At 45.7% G+C, this 8,381-nt stretch overlaps 1 long non-coding RNA gene across 1 annotated transcript; it reads left to right on the forward strand.

The window, feature by feature from the left end:
* On the forward strand, positions 1 to 3,706 carry LOC123481114. Its single transcript, XR_006658142.1, has 3 exons — positions 1 to 89; positions 3,241 to 3,351; positions 3,616 to 3,706. It is a non-coding gene; the product is annotated as an uncharacterized LOC123481114 (long non-coding RNA).
* The last annotated feature ends 4,675 nt before the right edge of the window (positions 3,707 to 8,381 follow it).

Raw genomic sequence — 8,381 nt, forward strand, 5'->3', positions numbered from 1 at the left:
CGTGTCATGGCGGCAGTTTTGAAAATGTTAACGGCGTCGAAGACCGAAAAGAATATAAACGTAAAGCCAGGGAGGAGGTTATTCAGAAGGTCAATATGTGTGCTGTATAGGTAGATACTAATCTACATGGGCAATGTAAAATACTTTAATTGAACGTCAATACAAAAGTCAAGTGTGTGGCTGCAACACCTAGCTGAATGCTAACAAATTGTTAGCCTAACGTCTGCCATACGAATTAGCTAGCTACGGGAGTTCGTTTTCTGATATACTTTAAACAATATTTGTAATTGGCACATATACGTATGTTTAATATCATATAGTGATAATAAACTGTTTTGAATAATGCTATTACCTACTAAGTACAGCAAAGATGTGTAGTTAGCTATCTTAGCCAGCTCGCTAACAAACGTCAAAACAGTGAAAGGAAGTCACATGGTCCTTCCTATCCGTGTTCCTTGGGACGTCCCCACCCCCAATTGAAGTAGAAAATGTAAATGGTTCGGTAAGGGATTGGGGTTAATGATAGGGACTTCCGAAGGATCCCAGATAGCACTAACCGGAATCACATGGCTAACTACCAACCTATTTACACTGAACAAAAATATAAATGAACATGTAAAGTGTTGGTTTCATGAGCTGAAATGAAAAATCACATTTTCCATACGCACAAAAAGCTATTTTCTTTCAAATTATTGTCCACAGCACAAGGTGCACCTGTGTAATGATCATGCTGTTTAATCAGCTACATTTGGAAAGTATTCAGACCCCTTGACTTTTTCCACATTTTGTAACGTTACAGCCTTATTCAGTTTGGCCGGGCGACCAGCTCTAGGAAGAATCTTGGTGGTTCCAAACTTCTTCCATTTAAGAACGATGGAGGCCACTGTGTTCTTGGGGACCTTCAATGCTACAGAAATGTTTTACCCTTGGGTACTCTTCCCCAGATCTGCGCCTCGACACAATCCTGTCTCGGAGCTCTACAGACAATTCCTTCAACCTCATGGCTTGGTTTTTGCTCTGACAAGCACTGTCAACTGTGGGACCTTATATAGACAGGTGTGTGCCTTTCCAAATCATGTCCAATCAATTGAATTGTCCACAGGTGGACTCCAATGAAGTTGTAGAAACATCTCAAGGATGATAATGGAAACAGGATGCAGCTGAGCTCAATTTCGAGTCTCATAGCAAAGGGTCTGAATACTTATGTAAATAAGGTATTTCTGTTTTTTACATTAGCAACATTTTCTAAAAACCTGTTTTCGCTTTGTCATTATGGGGTATCGTGTGTAGATTGATGAGGGAAAAAAATATTTTAATCAATTTTAAAATAAGGCTGTAACGTAACAATGTGGAAAAAGGGAAGGGGTCTGAATACTTTCCGAATGCACTGTATTAAATCACATTTTATTGGTCACATACACATATTTAGCAGATGTTATTGCGGGTGAAGCGAAATGCCACACCCGTCAGGTGGATGGATTATCTTGGCAAAGGAGAAATGCTCACTAACAGGGATGTAAACTAATCTTTGAGAAAAGCTTTGTGTGTGTATGGAAGATTTCTGGGATCTTTTATTTAAGCTCATGAAACATGTTGCATTTTATATTTTTGTTCAGTGTCTTGCATTCCTTTTTAATTCCTTCCAAAGTACCCCAGTACATGAAATTGTTTACATGTCCCCCCATGTTGCTCCTGCTATGTTAGTATGCTCTTATTCTCTCTGGTAGTCAGTCAGTGGTGATGTGAGCATGGTAGACACTAGGTGGCGATGTTCTACACAGTGGAGGTGGTGCCTATCCCTAGTCCTCTCTGTGAATGCACTGTCTGCGGAATGTCTACCCACCTTGCCTCAGGTGATCAATAGATTACCATGAAGAAATAAACTGTCTGAATGTCTACCCACCTTGCCTCAGGTGATCAATAGATTACCATGGAGAAATAAACTGTCAATGTCTACCCACATTTCCTCAGGTGATCAATAGATTACCATGGAGAAGTAAAGAGCAACAGACGCTGTGCCCTCTGAGGACAGGAGGGAAATGACAAGGCGGACAGACACTTGAATCAATGGAAGCAGATTGATAGTGTTTACAGTGGTGTGATCGATCAAGATACACCATAGTGTGTGTGTGTGTGTGTAAATATGAAGTGTCATCAGGGGATGGCAGGACAAACACTGCTGCAGGGAGATAATAGCTGTGACGCAACCACTCCGGATACAGTTGAACACGGTTATATTCCTGTTCAACACACATATACTCACTTACCTTACACCATACATATGCCATGCATACCAAAAACAAAGAGTAGTTGGGTACATGTTATCTCCTGAGCAGCTGTGTTGACTTCATGAACACACATTGTGAGGTGTGTGTAATGGTGACGGATAAGCTTCCTGGAGGAAATCATCTGAACTTGATATTTCTTTCTCTCTCACCTCATCTTCCCCTCCATCTCCGCTCTCACTCTGTCTTATCTCCGTTCTCCCTCCCTCCCTCCCTCTCTCTCAACTCATCTCCCACTCTCCTTCCTCCCTCTGTCTCACCTCATCTTCGATCTCCCTCTGTCTCACCTCATCTCCGCTCTCCCTCTGTCTCACCTCATCTCCGCTCTCCCTCCATCTCCCTCTGTCTCACCTCATCTCCGCTCTCCCTCTGTCTCACCTCATCTCCTTCCTCCCTCTGTCTCACCTCATCTCCGCTCTCCCTCTGTCTCACCTCATCTTCGATCTCCCTCTGTCTCACCTCATCTCCGCTCTCCCTCCATCTCCCTCTGTCTCACCTCATCTCCACTCTCCCTCCATCTCCCTCTGTCTCACCTCATCTCCGCTCTCCCTCCATCTCCCTCTGTCTCACCTCATCTCCGCTCTCCCTCTGTCTCACCTCATCTCCGCTCTCCCTCCATCTCCCTCTGTCTCACCTCATCTCCGCTCTCCCTCCATCTCCCTCTGTCTCACCTCATCTCCGCTCTCCCTCTGTCTCATCTCCGCTCTCCCTCCATCTCCTTCTGTCTCACCTCATCTGTGGTCCTCTGTAGCTCAGCTGGTAGAGCACAGCGCTTGTAACGCCAAGGTAGTGGGTTCAATCCCCGGAACCACCCATACACAAAAAAAATAAAAAATTTATGCACGCATGGCTGTAAGTCGCTTTGGATAAAAGCGTCTGCTAAATGGCATATTATTATTATTATCATTATCTCCGCTCTCCCTCTCTGTCTCACCTCATCTCCACCTCCCCCCAGACGAAGCAGCAGTATGAGAAGGAGGAGAAGAGGAAGGAGATGAAGAGACAGAGAAGAGAGAACACCTGGATGCTCCCTGAAGTTGACCTCAGACTGCAGCAGCTAGAACAGGTCAGCAGGTCGTGCGTTGGTAACCCCGTGACCTCCCTATCCTCTGCATGGCCTAGAAGTAGGGTTGATCCCCAAGTCAATATTTGGTTCTCATACAGCAACAGTGGATCTAGAGCTGCACTGTTTTTCATACCTGTCATCTTTTTTGTAGATCTAGCTAGACCATTGATGTTTCCAAACACTTTATCTTATCTATAATGGCATATAAGAGATCACCTCGTTTTGCATATTTTAATCAGCCCCACTAATTTCTGTCACCTTCAGGAGGTTTTCGGGCAAAAGCAAGATGAAGTAAGAGAAGGAGGAGAAGAGAGCTCAGGGAGGAGAAGAGAGCTCAGGGAGGAGAAGAGAGCTCAGGGAGGAGAAGAGAGCTTGGGGAGGAGAAGAGAGCTCAGGGAGGAGAAGAGAGCTCGGGGAGGAGAAGAGAGCTCGGGGAGGAGATGAGAGCTCGGGGAGGAGAAGAGAAGAGAGCTCAGGGAGGAGAAGAGAGCTCGGGGAGGAGAAGAGTGCTCGGGGAGGAGAAGAGAGCTCAGGGAGGAGAAGAGAGCTCAGGGAGGAGAAGAGAGCTCAGGGAGGAGAAGAGAGCTCGGGGAGGAGAAGAGAAGAGAGCTCAGGGAGGAGAAGAGAGCTCGGAGAGCTCAGGGAGGAGAAGAGAGCTCGGGGAGGAGAAGAGAGCTCGGGGAGGAGATGAGAGCTCGGGGAGGAGAAGAGAAGAGAGCTCAGGGAGGAGAAGAGAGCTCGGGGAGGAGAAGAGTGCTCGGGGAGGAGAAGAGAGCTCAGGGAGGTGAAGAGAGCTCAGGGAGGAGAAGAGAGCTCGGGGAGGAGAAGAGAAGAGAGCTCAGGGAGGAGAAGAGAAGAGAGCTCAGGGAGGAGAAGAGAGCTCAGGGAGGAGAAGAGAGCTCAGGGTGGAGAAGAGAGCTCAGGGAGGAGAAGAGAGCTCGGGAGGAGAAGAGAGCTCGGGGAGGAGAAGAGAAGAGAGCTCAGGGAGGAGAAGAGAAGAGAGCTCAGGGAGGAGAAGAGAGCTCAGGGAGGAGAAGAGAAGAGAGCTCAGGGAGGAGAAGAGAGCTCAGGGAGGAGAAGAGAGCTCAGGGAGGAGAAGAGAGCTCGGGGAGGAGAAGAGAGCTCGGGGAGGAGAAGAGTGCTCAGGGAGGAGAAGAGAGCTCAGGGAGGAGAAGAGAGCTCGTGGAGAAGAAGAGAGCTCGGGGAGGAGAAGAGAGCTCAGGGAGAAGAAGAGAGCTCGGGGAGGAGAAGAGAGCTCAGAGAGGAGATGGTCCAGTGACAGCTCAGAGGTAAGCACCATTGGACTGGTATATCTTTGTATCGCTCTTCCGCCCTCCCTCCGTTTACTCTCACCTCTTTATTTTCCTCTCACATCCCATATTCCCTCTCCTTCCCTCTCTTGTACTTCCTTTCCTCTATCCCGAACATATACATGTTATCCCTCTTCTCTCTCTCTCCAGGGGTCAGGGGATGAGTGGGTTGAGGCCCAGCCCCAGACAGAGGCCTCAGGTAAAGCCTGGAAGATTCCTGCCAAATCTGAGACAGCAGCCCTACCCCAGCCGAGAACAACCAGGTAACACCCACATCCATTACCCCCCACAGCACCGGTAAACCATAAGACAGGGATCATCAACTAGGTTCAGCCACGGGCCAATTTTTTCTTTAGTGGATGGTCAGGGCGCCAGAACATAATTACAAATCATTTGTAGACTGCAAATTGACCACAAGAAGCACAAACAGATATAATATTTGATTAAAACATAATAATTTCAAACCTTGCTTACATTTGTATACAATCACATACAGTTGCGGCCAAATAAATTGGCACCCTTGAACTTTTCTTAAATCATTTCCTATTTCTTCTCAAATAAAAAGGTCGCCCCCCCTTGTTATTGGATTTTTTCCCCTATTTTTATTTTTATAAACTTAAGTTTACAGTTTTAATTGAGAAAATAAAGACAAATGGCATGGACAAAGTTATTTGCACCCCAGAGCAAGTACTTTATTGCACAGCCTTTGGCCAAGATAACTGCAGACAAACGCTTCTTATAGCTATCAATGAGCTGGCTGCATCTTTCTCCTGACAATTTGGCCCACTGTTTGGCCCACCTCCACCAACTGCTGTTTTCAGATCTCTCTATAGGTTTTGGGTGTGATTCAAATCTGGACTTCACTGGCCACTCCAGAACAGTCCAGCATGTCTTCTTAACCATTCCTTTGTGCGTTTTGGTGTCGATGTACTGCTGGAAGACCCATCACTTTCAACAGAGACACAGTTTTTGGACACTGGGTCCAACATTGGACTACAAAACACCTGATAATCTGCTGATTTCATGATGCCTTGCGCACGTTCAAGGACCCCCAGTACCAGAGGCAGCAATGTTCAACCAAGTGTCCAAAAACAGTGTCTCTGTTGAATGTCGTGGGTCTTCCAGTAGGACAACAACCCCAAACGCACATCACAAGCACCCAGGAATAGTACAAGAAGAAAGACTGTTCTGGAGTGGCCAGTGAAGAGTCCAGATCTGAATCACATCCAAAACCCATTCCTATGCTTAAAACAGCAATTGGTGGAGGGCACCCCTCGAACATTGAATAATTAGAGTAGTTTGCTGCTGAAGAGTGGGCTAAGTTACCAGTAGAAATGTGCAGCAAGCTCATTGATGGCTACAATAAGCATTTGTTGGTAGTTATCTTGGCCAAAGGCTGTGCAACCAAGTACTATCTCCGGGGTGCCAATAACTTTGTATTTACAGCGCATTCGGAAAGTATTCAGACCCCTTGACCTTTTCCAGCCTTATTACAGCCTTATTCTAAAATGGATTAAATACTTTTTTTCCGTCATCAATCTACACACAATACCCACAATGACAAAACAAAAACAGGTTTTTTGAAATTGTATCAAATTTACTAAAAATTAAAAACAGAAATACCTTATTTACATAAGTATTCAACCCTTTGCTATGATACTCAAAATTGAGCTCAGCTGCATCCTGTTTACATTGATCATCCTTGAGATGTTTCTACAACTTGATTGGAGTCCACCTGTGGTAAATTCAATTGATTGGACATGATTTGGAAAGGTACACACCTGTCTATATAAGGTCCCACAGTTGGCAGTGCATGTCAGAGCAAAAACCAAGCCATGAGGTCGAATGACTTTTCCGTAGAGCTCAGAGACAGGATTTTGTCTAGACACAGACCAAAAAATGTCTGCACCATTTAAGGTCCCCAAGAACACAGTGTCCTCCATCATTCTTAAATGGAAGACGTTTGGAACCACCTAAGACTCTTCCTAGAGCTGGCCGCTGGCCAAACTGAGCAATCGGGGGAGAAGGGCCTTGGTCAGAGAGGCGACCAAGAACCCGATGGTCACTCTGACAGAGCTCCAGAGTTCCTCTGTGGAGATGGGAGAACCTTCCAGAAGGACAACCATCTCTGCAGCACTCTGCCAATCAGGCCTTCAATGACCCTAAGCACAAAGCCAAGACAACGCAGGAGTGGCTTGGGGACAAGTCTGAATGTCCTTCAGTGGCCCAGCCAGAGGCCGGACTTGAACCCGATCTAACATCTCTGGAGAGACCTGAAAATAGCTGTGCAGCGACGCTCCCCATCCAACCTGACAGAGCTTGAGAGGATCTGCAGAGAAGAATGGGAGGAACTCCCCAAATACAGGTGTGCCAAGCTTGTAGCGTCATACCCAAGAAGACTCAAGGCTGTAATCGCTGCCAAAGGTGATTCAACAAAGTACTGAGTAAAGGGTCTGAATACTTATGTAAATGTGATATTTCAGTATTTTATTTGGGGAGCCAGGCCCAATCAGAATGAGTTTTTCTCCACAAAAGGGCTTTATTACAGACAGAAATACAAATCAGCCAACCCCCCTCAAATGATCCCGCAGGTGAAGAAGCCGGAAGTGGCGGTCCTGGGCTGGCGTGGTTACACGTGGTCTGCGGTTCAGAGGTCGGTTGGACGTACTGCCATATTCTCTAAAACGATGTTGGAGGCGGCTTATGGTAGGGAAATTAACATTAAATTCTCTAGCAACAGCGCTGTAAGACATTCCTGCAGTCAGCATGCCAATTGCAAGCTCCCTCAAAACTTGAGACATCTGTGGCATTGTGTTGTGTAACAAAACTGCACATTTTAGAGTGGCCTTGTATTGTCCCAGCACAAGGTGCACATGAATAATGATCATGCTGTTGAATCAGCTTCTTGATATGCCACACCTGTCAGGTGGTTGGATTATCTTGGCAAAGGAGAAATGTTCACGAACATGGATGTAAACAAATTTGTGCACAACATTTGAGAGAAATAAGCCTTTTGTCCGTATGGAAAAATTCGGGAATATTTTATTTCAGCTCATGAAACGTGCGACCAACACTTTACATGTTGCATTTATATTTTTGTTTGAGAGAGAGAGAGAGAGAGCGAGAGAAACACATATTAGGAACATCTTCCTAATATTGAGTTGGACCCCCCTTTTGCCCATAGAACATCCTGAATGCGTCAGGGCATGGATTCTACAAGGTGTCGAAAGCGTTCCACAGGGTATATACAGTATTTTACTCTGAAAACTTGGGGGGACAAAATCACCTGCGGGCCAAATGCCTTAAGAGAACAAGCAGCTAGCAGTGTAGTCAAGATGGGGTGCCAAGATGGCGGTTGAGTGGAAGGGTTCAATGCTCTTGGTTTATAAAGTGGTATGTTGTGGTCTTATTAAGCATTTTTTCCCCAAATCAAATTGTATTAATCACGTACACATTTTCCAGCAGGTATAAATGGTGCAGCGACATTATTGTTGTGAGTGCATGTTTCTAGGACAGGGGATCAATAGAGCCCCACTCTTAATGAGGTCTGATGTGTTGGGGGTTATGAACCCATGTACCATTTACATTAGCCTACATGTACGTAATGATTTATGTTCTATATTGATTTCTTTATTGATTGGTTTGATGTTATTGTCAGGCAACATGTTTCATAACATGATTCATGTGTTTTGTCCATTGCTCTCTCTCTATCCCTGTCTC

The sequence above is a fragment of the Coregonus clupeaformis genome, unplaced genomic scaffold, assembly GCF_020615455.1.
Source record: "Coregonus clupeaformis isolate EN_2021a unplaced genomic scaffold, ASM2061545v1 scaf0052, whole genome shotgun sequence".
Classification (NCBI taxonomy): domain Eukaryota; kingdom Metazoa; phylum Chordata; class Actinopteri; order Salmoniformes; family Salmonidae; genus Coregonus; species Coregonus clupeaformis.